The sequence below is a fragment of the Bombus terrestris genome, chromosome 5 (genome assembly GCF_910591885.1).
Source record: "Bombus terrestris chromosome 5, iyBomTerr1.2, whole genome shotgun sequence".
NCBI classification, from domain to species: domain Eukaryota; kingdom Metazoa; phylum Arthropoda; class Insecta; order Hymenoptera; family Apidae; genus Bombus; species Bombus terrestris.
Genome location: NC_063273.1, coordinates 14168049 through 14189843, shown reverse-complemented (window position 1 = coordinate 14189843; position 21795 = coordinate 14168049).

The window sequence follows — 21795 nt, the reverse complement described above, 5'->3', positions numbered from 1 at the left end:
TTTGATTTTGTTTGACAATAGTGTCGAGCTTAGGTTATTTAATGGTGAAGTATTATAGTTTTATATTCCGTTGTATATAAGATATATTTTGCTTATTGTAGATTTTGTATATCCATATTTCCTATATATTAAATTGTTCGATGTATATATTTTATATAATTTTCTTGTCACGCACATTTATTACGTTATTACTTGTATAAATCCAATTACTGACCTATGGAAAGTAGTGAAGCGATTTCACGCGATACAATTTCATTCGCTTTCCTCCCTTGCATTGGCACGCTGTGAGTCGGATTGACGTTAAGATTAGGGCTAGGGTTAGGGGCATGAAACGAATCCCCATTTGAATTAGACGTTATCGTTATGCAATAGAGGAGACATTTACTAGTGCAAATATGATTATGACAGAATTTGACAGGAAATCGCGATAATTAGATACTCGAGAAGCTAATGACAGTGATCCTAGGTTCAATAACGAATCCGCGGTCAACGGGATGATAAATGTACGTTTTCACAAGTCTGACTCTTTGTTAACAAAACGTGAAGTATTCACTGATCGTAAAGACGTTACTCTTTTCGTCGATGAGATCGCACGAGGAAATGACTCTCTGTCCCGATGATGCCACCGAGGAAAAACTATATGGGGTGTGTCTAAGAACACGAGATCCTCGGATTCGTCGAGGAAAGCCTTCGTTCGGCAGTTGAGGGAAATTGTCGTTGCTGTAAATTGGTCAATCCCCATATCAGTGATAAGAAAAAGATGCTAGCAGCCCTTAAGGGAAAGTTGCTAGCGGGAAGGGTCGTTCATGGAAAAATAGATTTCTCCTATCTTCCCGTAGTTGGAAAAAAGACTGTTTGTCTGTTTGAAGGACTTTAGTTAACTAAATCTTAAGATTTATAATGAGTCCTCAGGCTAGCTAAACATTTACTGTGGAGATGCGTTGAATCTGGCAATCATCATCACCCGAAGGATAGAGTCTGCGTGTGGCGAGCCACGGGACAGAAACCGTTGGAATGTTTACTGTTACGTGCCGTTACGACTATTTCTTTTAAGGAGAGCTATAGAATTACTCCATGCCTTTGTTAGACAAAACGTTTATTCCTTGACCGCGGCTGCGTTCGGCGACTGGTCGTTGCCTCGAGCCCAAGCTCACTATCACAAGTTTCGAACAATTACAATCGGACTGGATGACTACAATTGTTTATTTACAGCTATGGTAGAATCTAGATTACAATGTTACGGGATTTTCCCAAAATTCCAAAGAGAAGGTTCCGGTGTTCCTTCATCTCCGACATATATATTTTTTATCACGATGTAATTTTCCAATAGTACAAATAATGTATTAACGCATGTTTTAAGTTTTACATTTATTAGATTATTGATTTCATATACACATATATATTTTTGTAATGTAATAATTCTTTGAATTAGTTAAAATCTCAACTGTTCTTAATCACTTGCTTCGATAACAGGTTTACATAGTTGTACATGTTTATCTATTTATTTCTTGAATTTGTAAATAAATTAAAATATGTAACCCTGCTTTTTTTATATTATTCCCTTTTCGCCATTGTGTCGTACAGAGATAATTTTATTTTTGATTCATCAGGTGTGTTTGCGGCTCGTTCAAATACTTAATTAATATTATTCAATTATTTACCTATTTTATACTTGCTGCTAGATTAAAGGGGGCCTTCCTATTATTCCATTTATTCTCCTTTATTATTGCGTGGTATATGATGATTCTAGTTTCTTGATTCATTTCATCGATTCCCGGCTAGTTTAGATCATTAATTGGTTTTATTTATTTTATGCTATCCTATACAGGGTGGCCGGCAACTGGTCGTACAAGCGGAAAGGGCGTGATTCTATGCGAGAGAAGAAGTCGAAAATACACAATAAAAATTTCTTATTTGAGGCTTCGTTTTCGAGAAAATTAACTTTGAATTTGATAGAATGTGGACTGAGAGCAATTGAAAGAGAAGACTAATGTAACATTTCATAGGGGGAGCGCATATCCTCTATATTTTCTTACACATGTTTCTTTTTACTTCCAAACTTTCTGCACTACGGCGAAATATAACTCTTTGCGTAAAAATATAGATAACCTGTAACCTTATGTAAGTTAAATATTGTAAATTATGTAAGTAAATTATGTAAGTTGAATATTTCAAGGTCCCTGTGTGCCAAACCATTGGTTTTTGAGATATGTTTACGCGTTGCTCGCTCGTTGCGCTCGCTCGAAAATATATTGCCTAACCTAAAACCGATCCCTCTTGTGTCTGTTTTTTCGAAAAAGAGGCGATTTTGTTCCAATTTGCGACCGCGCCGGATCCGATGTGAGGTAAGACTAGATTTGTAAGAGCGAGGAGCAACGATTGCAATTTCCATGCTATACATGTACCTTATATTTATTGACATATATTCTCTTCATTATCAATTTCCATGCTATACATATACTTTATATTTCCTTATACACATTTCTTTTTACTTCCCAATTTTCCCAAAGATTTTGGCCGTTACGTTGCACTGTATTACATCGAATTATAACTATTTGCGTAAAAATATTGACAACCTGTAACCTTAGTAAATTAAGAACTAGATAATATCATTCTACTCCTCGGGCTGGTGTGAATACTTCAATGCATCTATGTGCCAAACCATTGGTTTGTGGACACGTTTACGCGTTGCTCGCCCGCTGCGCTCGCTCCAAAAACTATAGTCTAACCTAAAACCAATCCCCCTTGCATTCGTCCTTCGATACGGAGGCGATTTTGTTCCAGTTTGCGACCGCGCCGGATTGCACGTGAGGTAGGACTAGATTTATTCGAGCGAGCGGAGCGAGCGAGCAACTGTTATAATTTCCATGCTAGACATATACTTTATATTTCCTTACATATATTTCCTTTTATTTCAAAACTTTCCCAGCGTTTTTGGTCGCTACGTTGCACTGTATGACGGCGAGATATAACAATTTGCGTAAAAATATTGATAACCTGCAACCTTGTTAATGCGTACAATTCGTTTAATGCTTTCGGCTCCTCGGGCGAATGTGAATGTTTCAATGTCTCTGTGTGCCAAACCAGTGGTTTCTGAGATATGTTTATGCGTTGCTCGCTCGCTGCGCACGCTCGAATAGATCCAGTCCTACCTCACATCCGATCCGTCGCGGACGCAACATAGAACTAAATCGTCACCGTGTCGAAACACGAACGCAAGAGGGCTTGGTTTTCGATTAAGCTACAGTTTTCCAAGCGGGCGCAGCGAGCGAGCAACTCGTAAACATATCTGAAAAACCACTGGTTTGACACACAGGGACATTGAAGTATTCACACCAGCCCGAGGAGACGAAAGCTTTCATCGAATAATTGACTTACATAAGGTTATAGGTTATCAATATTTTTAGGCAAATAGTTATATTTCGCCGTAGTACAATGCATCGTATCGAACAAAAGAGATGGGCTTGATTGGAAATAATAGGAAATATATGTAAGGAAATATAAATTGTACGTATAGTATGGAAGTTGAAAATAAAGAAAATATATGTAAGGAAATATATAGTACATGGATAGCATGGAAATTGTAACTGTTGCTCCTCGCTCCGCTCGCTCGTACAAATCTAGCCCTACCTCACATTCGATCCGGTGGGGTCACACATTGGAAGGAAATCGCCTCTTTTTCGAAAAATGAACGCAAGTGGGCTTGGTTTTAGGTTAGGCTGTATCGTTTCGAGCGAGAGCAGCGAGCGAGCAACGCGTAAACATACCTCAAAAACCACTGTTTTGTGTCATACATCATATAGTGATGCAATACACCGTTGTACGTCATAACGTAATAGTATATAACGTCATAATTCATTTCGTAGTAGTACATAACGTTACACGTTCTAACGTAATATTATATAACGTTATACTTCCTATAGTGATGCAACGTAACGTTATACGTTATAACTTAATAGTATGTCGGAGATGAAAAAACACTGGAACCTTCCCTTTGGAACTTTAGGAAAATCCCTTAGTACTGTAATCCAGATTTCACCATAGCCGTACTAAGAAATTGTTGTCATTCGATCCGACAGTACTTATTCGAGATTTATGATAGTGAGCTCAGGCTCGAGGCAACAACCAGTCGCCGAACGTAATCGCGGTCAAGGGATGAATGTTTTGTCTAACAAAGGCATGAAGTAATTCTATAGCTCTCCTTAAAAGAGATACTGGGAAAGGGCACGAAGTTGAACGTTTCAATGGTTTCTGTCCCATGGCTCGCCACACACAGACTTTGTCCTTCGGGAAAGATGATTGCCAGATGTCAACGCATATTCACAGTATATGTTTAGCTGGGCGAGGACCTGCTACGAATATTAAGTTTCAATTATACAAAGTCTTTCAAATAGACAAATAGCCTGTGGCCCAACTACGGTATGATAAGAGAAATCTATTCTTCCACGAACGCTTCCCACTGGCAGCTTTTCCCAAGGACAGCTAACGTCATTCTCTAACCACCAACATGGAAATTGATCAATTAACAGTAACGTTAACGTCAATTTCCCGCACCCTTTGAACGAAGACTTTCCTCTGCGAATCCGATGATCTCGTGCCCTTAGGCACAACCATTTTAGTTTTCTTCGAGAGCGTCACCGTGACAGAGAGACACTCTCTTGTACGACTTCATCAACGATTGAATTGTCATCCTTATACGTAGTGATTGCTCCTAGCATTAACATTAGATACAACTTAGACGCTACAGAAGAGTAGAGTTCGCCATCCCGTTGACCGCGGATACGTTATTGAGCCTAGGATCATTGTCTTTAGCTTCTCGAGTATCTAATTATCGCGCTTACTTGCCAAAAGCTATTCGTTTCACACCCTTAACCCTAACTCTAATCTTAACGCAAACCCGACAAGTATATAATATTATGCGTTTTAACGTAATATTGTATAACGTTACACGACATATAGTCATGCAATATACCGTTATACGTTATAACGTAATAGTATATAACGTTATAAGTCATTTCGTAATAGTACACAACGTTACACATTCTAACGTAATATTATATAACGTTATACATCACAAAGTGATCCAATATAACGTTATACGTCATGAATTAATAGTATATAACGTTATACGTCATATAGTGATGCAATATACCGTTACACTTCACAACTTAATATTATATAACGTTATACGTCATATAGTGATGCAATATACCTTTATACCTCGTAACTTAATAGAATATAACGTTATACGTCGTACAGTGGTGCAATATACCGTTATGCTTTTTTGCGTGAGGAAGGTAAAATGCTGTTACGCATGCCCAGTGACCCGCATCACTGCGTTATGTGGGACTCGGGCGGATGTCGTTGCCATACCCATTAAAAACCCCTACCCCTTCTTCCTCTGCTTTGAGGACAGACAACCCCGGTAGAACCTGTCGGCTGTCATCAGGGTTGTCCTTTCATGACCCCTTGTATATTCTTCTTCGGGTAGTTACTGCTCGTGTCATCTTCTCAGCCAGTTCAGAATACTGGTCTGATCTCCTTCTGCGGCTTTTCATTGTTTTGTAATCTTGTACAAAGTGCCGCGTGGGAGACGGTACGGTATGCCGTCGTTGCACAGGCCCCTTCGTTGTACCCGTTTCAGCTTTTTCCTGTTCTTATCGGTATTCGCTGCTCTACCCACACCGGTGCTCCGTAAGTTACAATGAATTCCCACACATAGTAGTAGAGCCTACGAGCCAACCTGGGCAGCCCGTTAATGTTAGGTAGTATTCCCCTAAGGGCTCCTATTAACTTTTCGGCTCTATTACACACCATCTCTATATGCGCTCCGAACCTCCGACTGGTGTCGATGATGACACCGAGATACTTGATGCGGTCGACCGTTTCGATGTCCGAAGAGCCCACCTTGAGTGTCACCACTCTGGGCACATGCAACCTAGTGATGAGCATGACTTCCGTCTTTTCTCTCGCCAGTGTGAGCCCGACACTCGTGCACCAATCGTTGGCGATCCTCAGCATCGTGTTGATCTTGGCGGAGGCCTCTTCGTTCTTCTCGACGGAACACGTGATGGCCAGATCGTCTGCGAAGGCGGTTGCTCTGACCATTGGCATGTTGTCTAGTCTCTCATGCAACCGGTCGTATACCAAGTTCCACAGGAATGGTCCGAGGATGGATCCCAGCGGAACAACCGCCGCCACCTCGTGTTCCACCGTGCCGTGCTGGTTGCTCACGATGATCTTTCTTCCAGATCGGTAACTGCCAATTAGCCTTTTGACCTTCCATGGCAGCTTTCTCCTGTCAAATTCCTCGTATATGCTGTTCCCGCTGAGCGAATTGAAGGCATTGCTAATGTCCAGGGCGATCATCACGCATATTACCTTCTTCTGTTTGCATATGTTGGCAAACTTCATCACCTGCGAGATGGCATCTACCGTACTCCTCTTGTTTCTGAAGCCATACTGCCTCCGATGGAACGGGTCCGCTCCGATGCATCTCTCGATGATCATCTTAAAGCATTTTTCCCAGATCTTGCTCATGGCTGGGAGTATGCTTATCGGCCGGTACGCGTTAGGGAGACTGGGATCCTTTCCCGGCTTCCTTAGCAGTATTACTCTGGCCGTTTTCCAGCAGTCTGGGATCCTTCCTGATTCGGTGATGCCGTTGATCGCCCTTGTCACAAGCTCGCTAATGCGACTCGCTATCAGCTTCGCGATCTCGCCCGGAACGCCATCGACTCCTGCAGCCTTCTTGGTGTTCATTCTTCCGGCGGCATCGACGACATCGCCTTCGCCGATGACGACGCTGAGGCTGATGTCTCCTTCTTCTTCGGTCTCTGCCTCTTCGCGACCCTCGTAATGGGAGGGTCCGTGTCCCATGGTGAATAGCCTCTGTAGGACTGCCTTCACCATGTCGATCGGCATGTCGTTGGTTGGTCTCTTGCTTTTATATCTCTTCATGACCGTGCGATAGGGTTTGCCCCAAGGGTCGCTCTCCAGTATCTTGCTGTATTCTGCCCAAGCAGTTTTTTTTTTTATGCGGGCGATCTCCTTTTTTAACTGCCTTCGGATATCCTTGTAGGCGTTGACGAGGGGCTCGGTGTTGCCGGCATTCTTCTTCCTCTCTCTCGTCACCTTCCTGGGCGCTTTGTGCGTCTACGCTCTAATTTCCGCAATCTTCGGGTTCCACCAGTAGTTCGCGTACTTTCCGCTCGCCGCACAGCCCACCTTCCTTAGCATCCCTTGGCACGTACCTTCTATGCACTTTTGCGAGGACTCGGTCCCATCCTCTCCGATAGCCGCGTTGAAATCCTCCTTCTTCAGTGTGTCGTCGAATCTGCTCAGAAACTCCTCCGGCGCCATGTCCTTGGTCACGTACCTATAGAACTTCGATGCGGTTCGAGTCTTCCTCGCCTTAAACCTGTGGAGCACGTACAGTAGGTCCGAGGCCGAGTATTTGTCCAAGACCGCGCTTCCGGCGTGTATCTCGCTGACCTTGTTCGATACACTTATTATGTCGAGGAAGCTCGTCATCCCATTCATGAAGAAGGTGTACTTTTCCTTGAGCCTCAATGGAAACACACGGTGGCCGCTTAATGCCTCCATTAAGACTCTCCCTCTCTTGTCTGTGGTCGATCCTCCCCAACAGGTTGACTTTGCGTTGAAGTCTCCGGCCACGACGACTTTGTCGTTTCTTCTAGCAACGTTCTTCGTCATAGATGACAGCGTGTCTATGTACTTGGAGTACGCATGTTTATTAATGTTGGGCCAGCAGTATCCGCTGAAGCGGAAGATGCCGCGGACGCGGACGCCCACTGTCCCGTCGCTCTTGACCTCTGTTGTTTCATCAGGAAGTTCGCCATTGGGGAGTGTGACCCATATCGAAGCGTCTCATTTGGTGTCGTTAAACCAATGAGGTAGCTGCCTGTTCGGCTCGGATATTATTATTATATCCGGCATAAGTTCGATCGCGCATTGGTGCATCAAGTCCTGCGCCAGCTTGCATCTGTTGAGGTTTATCTGCAATACCTTCATTTTTTCGTTCTCAACAGCCTTCTATATACTGGGCAAGCCAGGGATCCGGTTACGTGGTCAAATTTCACTCCTTTCTCCTTGCTGCAGATGGAGCAGCAGGGTGCGTTGACGCAGGCAGCTGTCGTGTGGTCTTTGGCTCCACACTTCCTGCAAATCTCCTTTCCAGGGCTTATCGCCGTGCATTTGTTTGCGATATGCCCGAACGTGTGGCATATGAAGCACTTTACCTCATAGGGTAGTGCCTTTATTGAGGCTATCGTCAAGCCGGTTCTGATCTTCCGGCACGCCCCATCTTTGGCCAGATATGCCTTCGGCATTGTCACTATTGCCGATTGGGTACCCCGCGGCGCCATTCTTAGGGTTTTCACTTCAACCTCGGTGATATCACTTATGCTTACGTGGATTACTAGCTCCTTGGCTAGCTCTTCCTTACTTACGAGCGGGTCTATATCCCTGATCTCCACCGAGGTCTTGTTGCGCATTGGTAGCGCTCTCATCTTGCCTCCTAGGGCCATGTTCATATCCGCCACGGTCTGCTTGGCGTTGCTACCTGCTTTCAGCTCGATCAGAATGTCTCCTGTTCTGGTCCTTCTAATTCCGCTGGTCTCTTTTAGTGTCTGCCTTGACCCCATCAACTCTCTGTAGACCTGGATCCACTCCATGTCTTGTCCTACTTTGACAAGGATGGCTTCGGGCCTGTTACGTACCCTCTTCGATCCCTCCGGCCTCTTTGGCTTGTCCACTGCCGCCCTTTCTGCTTGCGCCTTCCTGTCGATCGTCGGGATGTCCGTTCTTTTTCCTCTTCTTCCGCGGACAGAGATCCAGTCTTCCTTTACATCGCTGGCCGTGCAGTCCGTAATCGCTTTTGCCGAGCTGTTGCCGGCACAGGCTTCGGCGTAGGTGGCCTCCACGATCATTGATCAGTTTCTCTTGGTGTCTCCTTTCCCTTCGATGGGCAATATCTCCTTCCTTTTTCCTTCCTTCTCCTCGCTCCTCCCCGGAGGGATGGTCAGCCTGGTGGCTGTGACCATCCTAGCATTCTTCTTGAGGTTTATCTCGTCCAGCATCGAGTGGAGCTTGTTCGCTTTTTACTAATAGCGTCCCTCCTTTTCTTGATGTCGGCATCCTTTTTGCTCGTGAGGTATAGTCTGTTACCTATTCCTTGAATTTCGCGGAAGACTTCTCTGATGATTTCCGTCATCGCTTCCCATTCGCTCATTTTAATGACGATACTGTCTTAGTCGTTGCTTTTGTTCTCGACCGTTGCTCTGTTCATAATGGCCTACCTCCTGAGGCATTCCCTTGTTACTGCCACTTCGCTGCCGCTGTCCGACATTTCCGCCGGCGTGTCTAGCTCCGAAGTGCTGGCTGCCTCGTCCCTCGTTGCCATCGACTGACTCCTGGCCAGGCTTCTCGTTGTCCTGCACGCGCTTTCCTCCTCTGGTGACTTTCTCATATATCTATCGATCTTGTCACCTTTCAAGAATTCTTCCTTGACGATTCGGGTCGCCTTTTCGCTGGGTGGTGTTTTTCCCTTGCTTGCCTGCATAGGCATCTCGACTTCTTCGACGATTTCCGCGATATCTTCGTCAAATTCCAGGTATGTTCTTGTGATTTTCTTGCACGTATTCTCCTTCTTGACAACTGTGGATGTGTCTTGGTCCCCGGTCATGTTTGCCGAACGAGGGGAGGCCCTGGGATTGACCATCCCCTCGCCGTTCGTCCAGTCGCCGGGTGACCGTCGGGACGAGCCTGGAACGCTACTCGAATCACGGACGGGACCTGGAAGCTCCGAAACCTCCTGAGCCGTAAGTTTATTTACCTTATAAAACTTGTCCATAAGGTTTTATATATATGTCGGGTTGGCGTTACGATTAGAGTTGAGTTTATGATCATGAGCTTGGGCTCGAGGCGACAATCAGTCGCCGAATGTAGCCGCGGTCAAGGGGATGAACGTTTTATCTAACAAAGGCAAAGAGTAACTCTATGCCTCTCCTTAAAAGAAATAGTCGTAGGGACACGCGGCACTAAATATTTCGATGGTTTCTGTCCCGTGGCTCGCCACACGCAGATTCTATCCTCCGGGTAAGATGATCTCCAGATGACAAAATACCTCCGCGGTATAAGTTTAGCTAACGTGAGAACCCGCAATAAATCTTAAGATTTAGTCAAGCAAAGTCCTTCATATAGACAAGCAGTCTATGTTGCAACTACGGGAAGATAGGAGAAACCTATCTTCCACGAACGATGACCCTCGTCAACAACCTCCCCTCAAGGGCGGCCAGCATCTCTTTCAAAACGCCGATATGGAGATCGACCAATTAACAACAGCGCTAATTTCCTTCACCTTTGGAACGAAAGCTTTCTTTGACGAATCCGAGGATCTCATGTCCTTAGACCCACACATTATAGTTTTCCTCGACGCCACCGTCGAGACGGAGAGTTACTCTCCGGCAACACATATATATGTCGGATTGGCGTTAAGGATAGAGTTAGGGTTAAGGGCGTAAATCGAATCCCTATTGACACTAGACGTGATCATTATACAATAGAGGAGATATTTACCAGTGCAAACATGACCATGATGGAATTGGACAAGTAATCGCGATAATTTGATACTCGAGAAGCTAATGACGATGATCCTAGGCTCAATAACGAATCCACGGTCAACGGGAATACGAACTCTACTTTTCTTCAGTGTCTAAGTTGTTCTCAATGTTAATGCACGAGGCAATCACTACGTATCTGAGAGTTACTTGAATCGTCTTTGAGATCGTACCGGAGAGTGGTTCTCCATCACGGTAACGCTGTCGAGGAAAACTATGACGGGTGTGCCTAAGGGCACGAAATCATCGGATTCGTGGAGAAAAGCCTTCATTCGGAAAGTGAGGGAAATTGGCGTTACTGTTAATTGGTCAATTTCCATGTTGGTGGTTAGGGAAGTGTGCTAGCCGCCCTTAAGAGAAAGTTCGAGAAGAGGAAGCGTCGTTCGTGAGAAAAATAGATTTCTCCTATTATTTCGTAGTTGGGACGAGGACTGTTTGTCGGTTTGAAGGACTTTAGTTAAACAGATCTTAAGATTTATAGCGGGTCCTCGGGCTGGCTGAACATGTACTGTGGAGACGCGTCGACATCTGGTAATCATCTTACTCAAAGAATAGAGTCTGCGTGTGGCGAGCCACAGGACAGAAATCGTTGAAATGCTTACCGTCGTGCCCCGTCCTAAGTATTTCTTTTAAGGAGAGCTATAGGGTTACTTCATGCCTTTGTTAGACAAAACGTTCACCCCTTGACCGCGACTACGTTCGGCGACTGGTTGTCGCCTCGAGCACGAGCTCATTATCATAAATCTCAAATAAGTACAGTCGAATCGAATGACAACAGTTTCTTAATTCGGCTATGGTGAAATCTAAATTGCAATACTAGGGGTCTTCCCAAAGTTCCGAAGGGAAGGTTCCAGTATTCTTTCATCTCCGACATAGATATATATATGTCGGGTTGGCGTTACGATTAGAGTTAGGGTTAAGGGCGTAAACGAATTCCTATTGACACTAGACGTGATCACTATGCAATAGAGGAGATATTTACTAGTGCAAACATGACCATGTTGGAATTGGACAAGTAATCGCGATAAATTGATACTCGAGAAGCTAATGACAATGATCCTAGGCTCAATAACGAATCCACGGTCAACGGGATGACGAACTCTACGCTTCTTTAGCGTCTAAGTTGTACTCAATGTTAATGCGTGGGGCAATCACTACGTATCCGAGAGTTACTTGAATCGTCGTCGAGATCGTACCGGAGAGTAACTCTCCGTCTCGACGATGCCGTCGAGGAAAACTATAATGGGTGGGTCTAAGGACATGAGATCCTCGGATTCGTCAAAGAAAGCTTTCGTTCCAAAGGTGAGGGAAATTAGCGCTATTGCTAATTGGTCGATCTCCATATCGGCGTTTTGAAAGAGATGCTGGCCGCCCTTGAGGGGAGGTTGTTGACGGGGGGCAACGCTCGTGGAGGATAGGTTTCTCCTATCTTCCCGTAGTTGCAACAAAGTCTATTTGACGGACTTCGCTTGACTAAATCTTAAGATCTATAGCGGGTCCTCACGTTAGCTAAACATACGCCACAAAGGCATGCCGACACCCGGCGATCATCTTACTCGGAGGACGAAATCTGCGTGTGGCGGGCCGCGGGATAGAAACTATTGAAGTATTTACTGCCACGTGTCGCTACGACTATTTCTTTTAAGGAGAGGAATAGAGTTACTCTGTGCCTTTGTTAGATAAAACGTTCATCCCTTTGACCGCGGCTACGTTCGGCGACTGATTGTCGCCTCGAGCCCAAGCTCATGATCATAAATCTCGAACAATCGGAGCGGCATTTGTTTAATCTAAGTTACAGAGTTGCGGTGTTCCCGCGAATCCAAGGAGGAGCTCCGGCGTTCTTTCATCTCCGACACGGCCATTCTGACTATCACACGTCCTCGGGTGTAGCTACAATATTGAGTTTTCTTAACGTTAGTCTCGGTACAATTAACATTGTTTAAAATTTAACTTAATGTCTAAATAAGCTGAGGGTCCAGTGTAACAACAAAATTTTGTTCGGGGGTTTGACAACAAAAGGAATAGAAGAGAACATGAATCAGTAACGTTGTAATTAGTATCGGAAGTGCTAGTTGCATCCTGTGGGTTATCAGTCGGGTCATAACGGCAAAATGGACCAGTCTCGATTTCGTACCCCAATGGATCTCGTTTTTCTAGATCGCACAACCGCACCAAACTTCGTAACACTGTAGCTCATGGTGCGCGTGAACACATCACTTGCCCCTTAGTCGAGCTTCATAACACTATAGCTCATGGTGCGCGTGAACACATCACTTGCCCCTTTACCGAGCTTCACAACTCTATAGCTCATGGTGCGCGTGAACACATCACTTGCCCCTTTACCGAGCTTCATAACGTACTCCGTAAGGTGCTACGGTCTTTGTGCTAAGGATCTTCCGAGATCGAGGCACTCATGTCGTCGTGGTCACTGTTATTGCCGTCACTACCGACGTCCAACTCAGCGGGAACGCGACTGTCCGGCATTTTTCTTAATCTGTCGTGACTGTCTTTATACGATCGTTTGCCGTCTAGCGTTTTTAGAATATATCTATCTCCTTCCAAAATCTCGGTTATTACAAATGGACCCTTGAATTTCGGCTCTAGCTTGGTTTGGTTTCTTTCCTCATTCTTGCGTAGTACGAAGTCGCCGAGGTTAAACCTAACCACTTTAGCTTTGTTCCTATCAAATCTTTCTTTGTCGTATTGGGCGTTACTTTCTATGTTCTGTACGGCCTGCTGCCTTACATCGGAGATATCGACTTCTTTTTCTTCGATATTGTCGGGTAGCAATAGGTCATACGGTCTCGCCGATCTACCGATTAGTAGTTGTAAAGGACTCGAATTGGTCACGCGGTTGACGGTGCAGTTCAACGCTAGCTGCATTTCCCCAATCGCGTCTTGCCACGGCCGCCCGGTCGTTTCTACTGTCGTGAACGTATTTTCAATGTACGCATAACACGCTCTACCTGTCTATTGGCTCTATCATCGGTCGCTATCGAGTGAACTTTAATTCGTTTGCTTTCACAGAATTCTCGAAATTCATTACCCTTAGGACATCTTTCCTGATCTGCTACTATCCGGCAGGGACTTCCGAATAAAATATAGCGGGTTTAAGCGCTTTAATGGTGTTACGGAAATCTATCTTACGAGTACGATGCAGGTATACGAATTTAGTGAACACATCGATCAAAACAATGACGTACTCCTTTGAATCGCTTTTACCACTCAACTTGCCTGTTATGTCCATGTGGACCGTATGCCAGGGTATGCTGGTCTTAGGTATAGGATGTAGTTCGGCTTGTATCTTACCTGAACTAGCTTTCGAAACTTGACAAGCATGACAGTTCTCAATGAATCGGCGAACGTACTTCGCCATCCCTTCGAACCAGTAATACTCGTACAGTCTCTCGAGCGTTTTCTCCCAACCCAAGTGCATAATTGACTGGTGCACATGGTTAATAACAGACTATCTAAAACCTCTTAGGACTATAGGTAAACAGAGAGTCCTGCCTTTTCTTTGTATCCTACGGTAAAGAGTACCGGGCCGTAATTCGTATGTATTCGCGATGTCTTCCGCGAGCTCATCGTTTTGCAATTTCTTGACGATTCCCAAGGTTTGAGAATCACGACGTTGTTCGACTAGTAGCCAGTATTCCGATATTTCGGCCAGATTGATTTCTTTCTCCGCAATTTTATCAATTTTACGGTGGTCTAAATCTACGGGGTTTCGCGAGAAGAAATCTACGTGGGCTGTCCGTTTACTTTCCAGATACATAATGTCAAAAAACAAAAGTCTGCAAGTAGGCCCATCACCGATGGTCCCTGTCATTTAAATGTACTTTATTACTCGACGCTTTCGACGAGTCGCAATCCGTGACGACAAGAAATTCCCATCCATGTAGATAGTGACGGAAACGCTCGACTGCGTTTACGACTGCTAACGTCTCTAGTTCGTAGGAATTATACCTAGATTCTGCGAGGGTAGTTCTTTTGCTGTAATACTCTATTGCTTTGCCTTTACCTTCGACTTGATGCGTCAAAATCGCCCCGTAACTCTCCGAGCTAGCGTCAGTATGTAGTTCTATCGGGTAATTGGGGTCGAATATCATTAACACCGGCGCGTCGGTCAGGGCGGAAACTGCCTGTTGTCTTATTTTCTCGTGCCTATCTGTCCAAGTTATATTTCTGTTATTTGAGATGAGCGCATACAGGGGTTTCATCACCTGTGAGAATTTAGGGATGAACTTTCGGAAGTACGAAGCTAACCCTATGAACTGCCTGGACTGTGTGACGGCTGTTGGCACAGGTAAAGAGCTTAAGGTGTGTATTTTACCCGGGTTCGGACGAACTTCTTCGTTATGAATTACATATCTCAAATAGAGCACCGATGTCTTTAGAAAAGAACAGTTCGCAATGTTAACAGAGAATCCTGCTTTTACGAGGGTATCTAATACGGTGTTCAATCTTCCTAAAGCTTGATCTATCGAGTCGGCAATAATTAGAACGTTATCGAAATAAATAACAACGTACGAATGAGCGAGGTTGCCTAGGGCCTTGCGAATGGCCCTCCGAAAGACGGACGGCGCAATTTTTTCAGTTCAAACGGCATCGTTATCTACTCATATTGTCTGTCGGGAGTAACGAACGCTGTATACTCCGCTGAATTAGGATAAGTAGGAATTTGGTGAAACCCGCTGGCCATATCCAGGCTAATAAAATATCTCGCCTCTTGCAATCTCGCGACTTGATCCGCAATAAGGAGTAAAGGGTACCGATCCGCGACGGTACTTTGATTTAGTTCTCGGGGATCCACTCGTAATATATCTGAGCCGCTTTCCTCTTCACGAGTTACGTAGGGCTCGCGAATGGCGAATTACTAGGCCTTATGTTCTTTGCTTTAATTAAAACGCTTATTTTCTCACGTACCGCTCTTCGGTCCTCCTCACTAAATCTATAAGGACTTCCTCATACGGCGATGTTAGGATCAATTAATCGTATTTCTAACCAGCCTGTATTTACGCGAATACGTAGGGAATCCGTAACGAATGAATCTTTGAATTTGTCGAGAAGAGAAATTGATCGACTTTTATTATTACCATGTACATCAGTTTCAGCTTCATTAACGACAATCTCGTTTGCAGTGGTTTCATTACAGACATTAATTATTTTTGTTTTACACATAGCGAGGCTATTTTGTGTAATGTTACGTCAAAACCCAGACTTAGAGTTCCGCAACTGATCGCGATATCATATTTTAGATAACTATCAGCAAGGACATGAGAAATTATCTTCGATGTAAAAATCATTAATACACACGATGAACAAATGGGAGGCGTATGTTTAATACAAGTATTTCCTGCCCCTCGCATTACTAATATGTCAGTCATTCTTTTGCCAGAAATCTCGAGGCCACGGACTCTTTAATTAGTGAACGCTCGGCTCCCGAATCCGAGTAAAATGGAAACGACTCACCCAGATGACTTGATCTACCCGATGATGCTTCCAGTACGTAGAAGACGACTCGCCACTCGTTATTGAAATTATGGTTTTCTTTCATAATCAGGTTGACAGTTGCGCCCCGTGCAGCGGGGTCGGAACGTGCGATTTTAAGGGTTAAAACGTGGTAGCGAAAACTTGTTAGGTTTCACACTCGATTTTGCACTAGCGACTGGGTTACTCGCGCACGATGGTCGTAAGTTCTAACACTGTTATAATCGGCACTGATCCCACTTCTGATGTCGGGTTGGCGTTACGATTAGAGTTAGGGTTAAGGGCGTAAACGAATTCCTATTGACACTAGACGTGATCACTATGCAATAGAGGAGATATTTACTAGTGCAAACATGACCATGTTGGAATTGGACAAGTAATCGCGATAAATTGATACTCGAGAAGCTAATGACAATGATCCTAGGCTCAATAACGAATCCACGGTCAACGGGATGACGAACTCTACGCTTCTTTAGCGTCTAAGTTGTACTCAATGTTAATGCGTGGGGCAATCACTACGTATCCGAGAGTTACTTGAATCGTCGTCGAGATCGTACCGGAGAGTAACTCTCCGTCTCGACGATGCCGTCGAGGAAAACTATAATGGGTGGGTCTAAGGACATGAGATCCTCGGATTCGTCAAAGAAAGCTTTCGTTCCAAAGGTGAGGGAAATTAGCGCTATTGCTAATTGGTCGATCTCCATATCGGCGTTTTGAAAGAGATGCTGGCCGCCCTTGAGGGGAGGTTGTTGACGGGGGGCAACGCTCGTGGAGGATAGGTTTCTCCTATCTTCCCGTAGTTGCAACAAAGTCTATTTGACGGACTTCGCTTGACTAAATCTTAAGATCTATAGCGGGTCCTCACGTTAGCTAAACATACGCCACAAAGGCATGCCGACACCCGGCGATCATCTTACTCGGAGGACGAAATCTGCGTGTGGCGGGCCGCGGGATAGAAACTATTGAAGTATTTACTGCCACGTGTCGCTACGACTATTTCTTTTAAGGAGAGGAATAGAGTTACTCTGTGCCTTTGTTAGATAAAACGTTCATCCCTTTGACCGCGGCTACGTTCGGCGACTGATTGTCGCCTCGAGCCCAAGCTCATGATCATAAATCTCGAACAATCGGAGCGGCATTTGTTTAATCTAAGTTACAGAGTTGCGGTGTTCCCGCGAATCCAAGGAGGAGCTCCGGCGTTCTTTCATCTCCGACATATATATATATATATATACGTCCATTGACGTAGCCGGTCGTCGTATAATCACACTGTATCCTTCGGAATGTATGCAATTCGTAACCTATTAAACTTGCCAATGTAGTCGAAAAATCGCGAATCGTATAACTGATATCCGGATATTTCACCGTGGCTTGTGCTCTCCTTCTTTGCCTCGGTTAGTGAAAATCCACCGATTCATGCCCGCTGACGATGCGCTGTCCGCGGGGGGTAAATATTAACCAAGCAAAGTCACTATCACTATGCGTCGAGGATAGTCTTAACTGGCACTCCACGGAAGCGCTCTCTACCACACCTCGGTTACCCAGGTAGCCCGCACGGTGGCGCTTCGGTCGCGCGACCCAGGATGGCTTCCGCTCCGTCCCTTACCACACTTTTCACACTCAGCATATTCTATCACTACTCTCGCTTTTATTTCAGCGAGCACCACTATTCCTTATATTCTCCCTCATTACCGAGCACAAGAACTTCACTTTCATGCACTTCTTTCGCCCGAATCGTTTAATTAACCCGGCTATTTCAGTTATGAGTACGGAGGGACGTGCACGTGTCCGTACTGCTTGCCGCTATCCTGATGACTGATACCGTTATATTGGATCACTATATGATGCATAACGGTATGTACTATTGCGTTATAACTTATAACGTTATACTGCATCAGTATATGACGTATAACGTTATATAATATTATGTTATGACGTATGACGTTATGTACTATTGTGCAATAACGTATAACGTTATGTTGCATCACTATATGACGTATAACGTTATATACTATTACGTTATAACGTATAAAGTTATATACTATTACGTTATAACGTATAACGTCATATACTATTACGTTATAAGGTATAAAGCAATATTGTAACACTAAATGACGTATAACGTTATATAATATTACGTTATAACGTATAACGTTATATTGCATCACTATATGCCGTATATCGTTATATTCGATCACTATATGATATATAACGTTATATACTATTACGTTGCATCGTATAACGTATTGGAAAATTTCGTAATAGCGCATAACGTTATAATGCATCACCATACGACTTATAACGATATATTGGATTACTATATGATGTATAACGTTACATACTATTACGTTACAACGTATAACGTTATATTGGATCACCATACGACGTATAACGTTATATTGGATCACTGTATGATATGTAACGTTATATTGCATCACTGTATGATATATAACGTTATGTACTACTATGCAATAACGTATAACATTATGAACCATTTCGTAATAACGTATAACGTTATACACTATTACGTTATAACGTATAACATTATATTGCAATACTATACGACGTATAACGTTATATAATATTATGTTATGACGTATGACGTTATGTACTATTGTGCAATAACGTATAACGTTATATTGCATCACTATATGACGTATAACGTTATATACTATTACGTTATAACGTATAAAGTTATATACTATTACGTTATAACGTATAACGTCATATACTATTACGTTATAAGGTATAAAGCAATATTGTAACACTAAATGACGTATAACGTTATATAATACTACGTTATAACGTATAACGTCATATACTATTACGTTATAAGGTATAAAGCAATATTGTAACACTAAATGACGTATAACGTTATATAATACTACGTTATAACGTATAACGTTATATTGCATCACTATTTGCCGTATATCGCTATATTCGATCACTATATGATATATAACGTTATATACTATTACGTTGCATCGTATAAGGTATTGGAAAATTTCGTAATAGCGCATAACGTTATAATGCATCACCATACGACGTATAACGATATATTGGATTACTATATGATGTATAACGTTACATACTATTACGTTACAACGTATAACGTTATATTGGATCACCATACGACGTATAACGTTATATTGGATCACTGTATGATATGTAACGTTATATTGCATCACTGTATAATATATAACGTTATGTACCACTATGCAATAACGTATAACATTATGAACCATTTCGTAATAACGTATAACGTTATACACTATTACGTTATAACGTATAACATTATATTGCAATACTATACGACGTATAACGTTATATTGGATCACTATATGATGTATAAGGTTATATACTATTACGTAATAGCGTATAACGTAAAGAACTAATTCGTAATAACGTATGACGTTATGAGCTATTTCGTAATAACCTATAACGTTATGTACTATTACATAATAACGTGCAACGTTATATGCTATTACGTTACATACTATAACGTAATAACGTATAACGTTATGAACTATTTCCTAATAACGTATGACGTTACGTACTAATACATAATAACATGCAACGTTATATAATCTTGCGTTATAACGTATAACGTTATGTGCTATTACGTTATAACGTATAACATTATATTGTAACACTATATGATGTATAGCGTTATATACTATTACGTTGCATCGTATAACGTTTTGGAAAACTTCGTAATAACGCATAACGTTACATTAGATCACTATGTAATGTATAACGTTATGTAATATTACGTTAAAAAGAATAACGTTATGTACTATTACGTTATAACGTATAACGTCATATTGGATCACTATGTGGTGTATAACGTTATATACTATTACGTGATAACGTATGAAGTTATGAACTATTAAGTTATAACGTATAACGTTATGTGCTACTACGTTATAACGTATAACGTTATATTGTAACACTATATGATGTATAGCGTTATATACTATTACGTTGCATCGTATAACGTTTTGGAAAATTTCGTAATAACGCATAACGTCATGTAGTATTACGTAATAACGTGTAACGTTATATACTATTGCGCTATAACGTATAACGTTACTTTAGATCACTATGTGATGTATAACGTTATGTAATATTACGTTACAAAGTATAACGTTATGTACTATTACGTTATAACGTATAACGTCATATTGGATCACTATATCGTTTATAACGTTGTATACTATTACGTGATATCGTATAAAGTTATGAACTATTAAGTTATAACGTATAACGTTATATTGGATCACTATATGATGTATAACGTTACATACTATTTCGTTACATCGAATAACGCTATATTGGATCACTATATGACGAAAAACGTTATATACTATTACGTTACAACGTATAACGCTATGTATTATTACGTTACAACGTATAACGTTATGTACTATTAAGTTATAACGTATAACGTTATATTGGAACACTATATGATGTATAACATTATATACTATTATGTAATAACGTATAACGTTATGTACTATTACGTTATAACGTGTAACGTTATATTGGATCACTATATGATGTATAACGTTATATACTATTACGTTACAACGTATAACGTTATGTATTATTACGTTACAACGTATAACTTTATGTACTATTACGTTATAACGTATAACGATATATTGGATCACTATATGATGTATAAGGTTATATACTATTACGTTACAACGTATAACGTTATGTAGTATTACGTTATAACGTATAACGTTATGTACTATTACGTTATAACATGTAACGTTATATTGGATCACTATATGATGTATAACGTTATATACTATTACGTTACAACGTATAACGTTATGTCCTATTACGTTATAACGTATAACGGTATGTACTATTAAGATATAACGTATCACGTTATATTGGATCACTATATGATGTATAACGTTATATACTATTACGTTACAACGTTTAACGTTATGTATTATTACGTTACAACGTATAACGTTATGTACTATTAAGTTATAACGTATAACGTTATGTACTATTAAGTTATAACGTATAACGTTATATTGGATCACTATATGATGTATAACGTTACACACTATTACATTACAACGTAAAACGTTATACTGGATGACTATATGTTGTATAACGTCATATACTATTACGTTACAACGTATAACGTTATGAACTATTTCCTAATAACGTATAACGGTATGTAATATTACGTCATAACGTATAACATTGTATTGGATCACTATATGATGTATAACGTTATTTACAGTTACGTTAAAACGTATAACGTTATGTATTATTACGTTATAACGTATAACGTTATATGGATCACTATATGATGTATATCGTTATGTACTATTACGTTATAACGTAAAACGATATATTGGATAAGGATATGACGTAAAACGTTATGTACTATTACGTTACAACGTATAACGTTGTGTACAATTAAGTTATAACGTATAACGTTATATTGGACCACTATATGGTGTATAACGTTACATACTATTACATTACAACGTACAACGTTATGTGCAATTACGTTATAACGTATAACGTTATACTGGATCACTATATGGATTATAACGTTATATACTATTACGTAATAACGTATAAAGATGTAAAATCCCTAGAGTCCTTTTAGGATAGGGATTCTTTTTTTGTA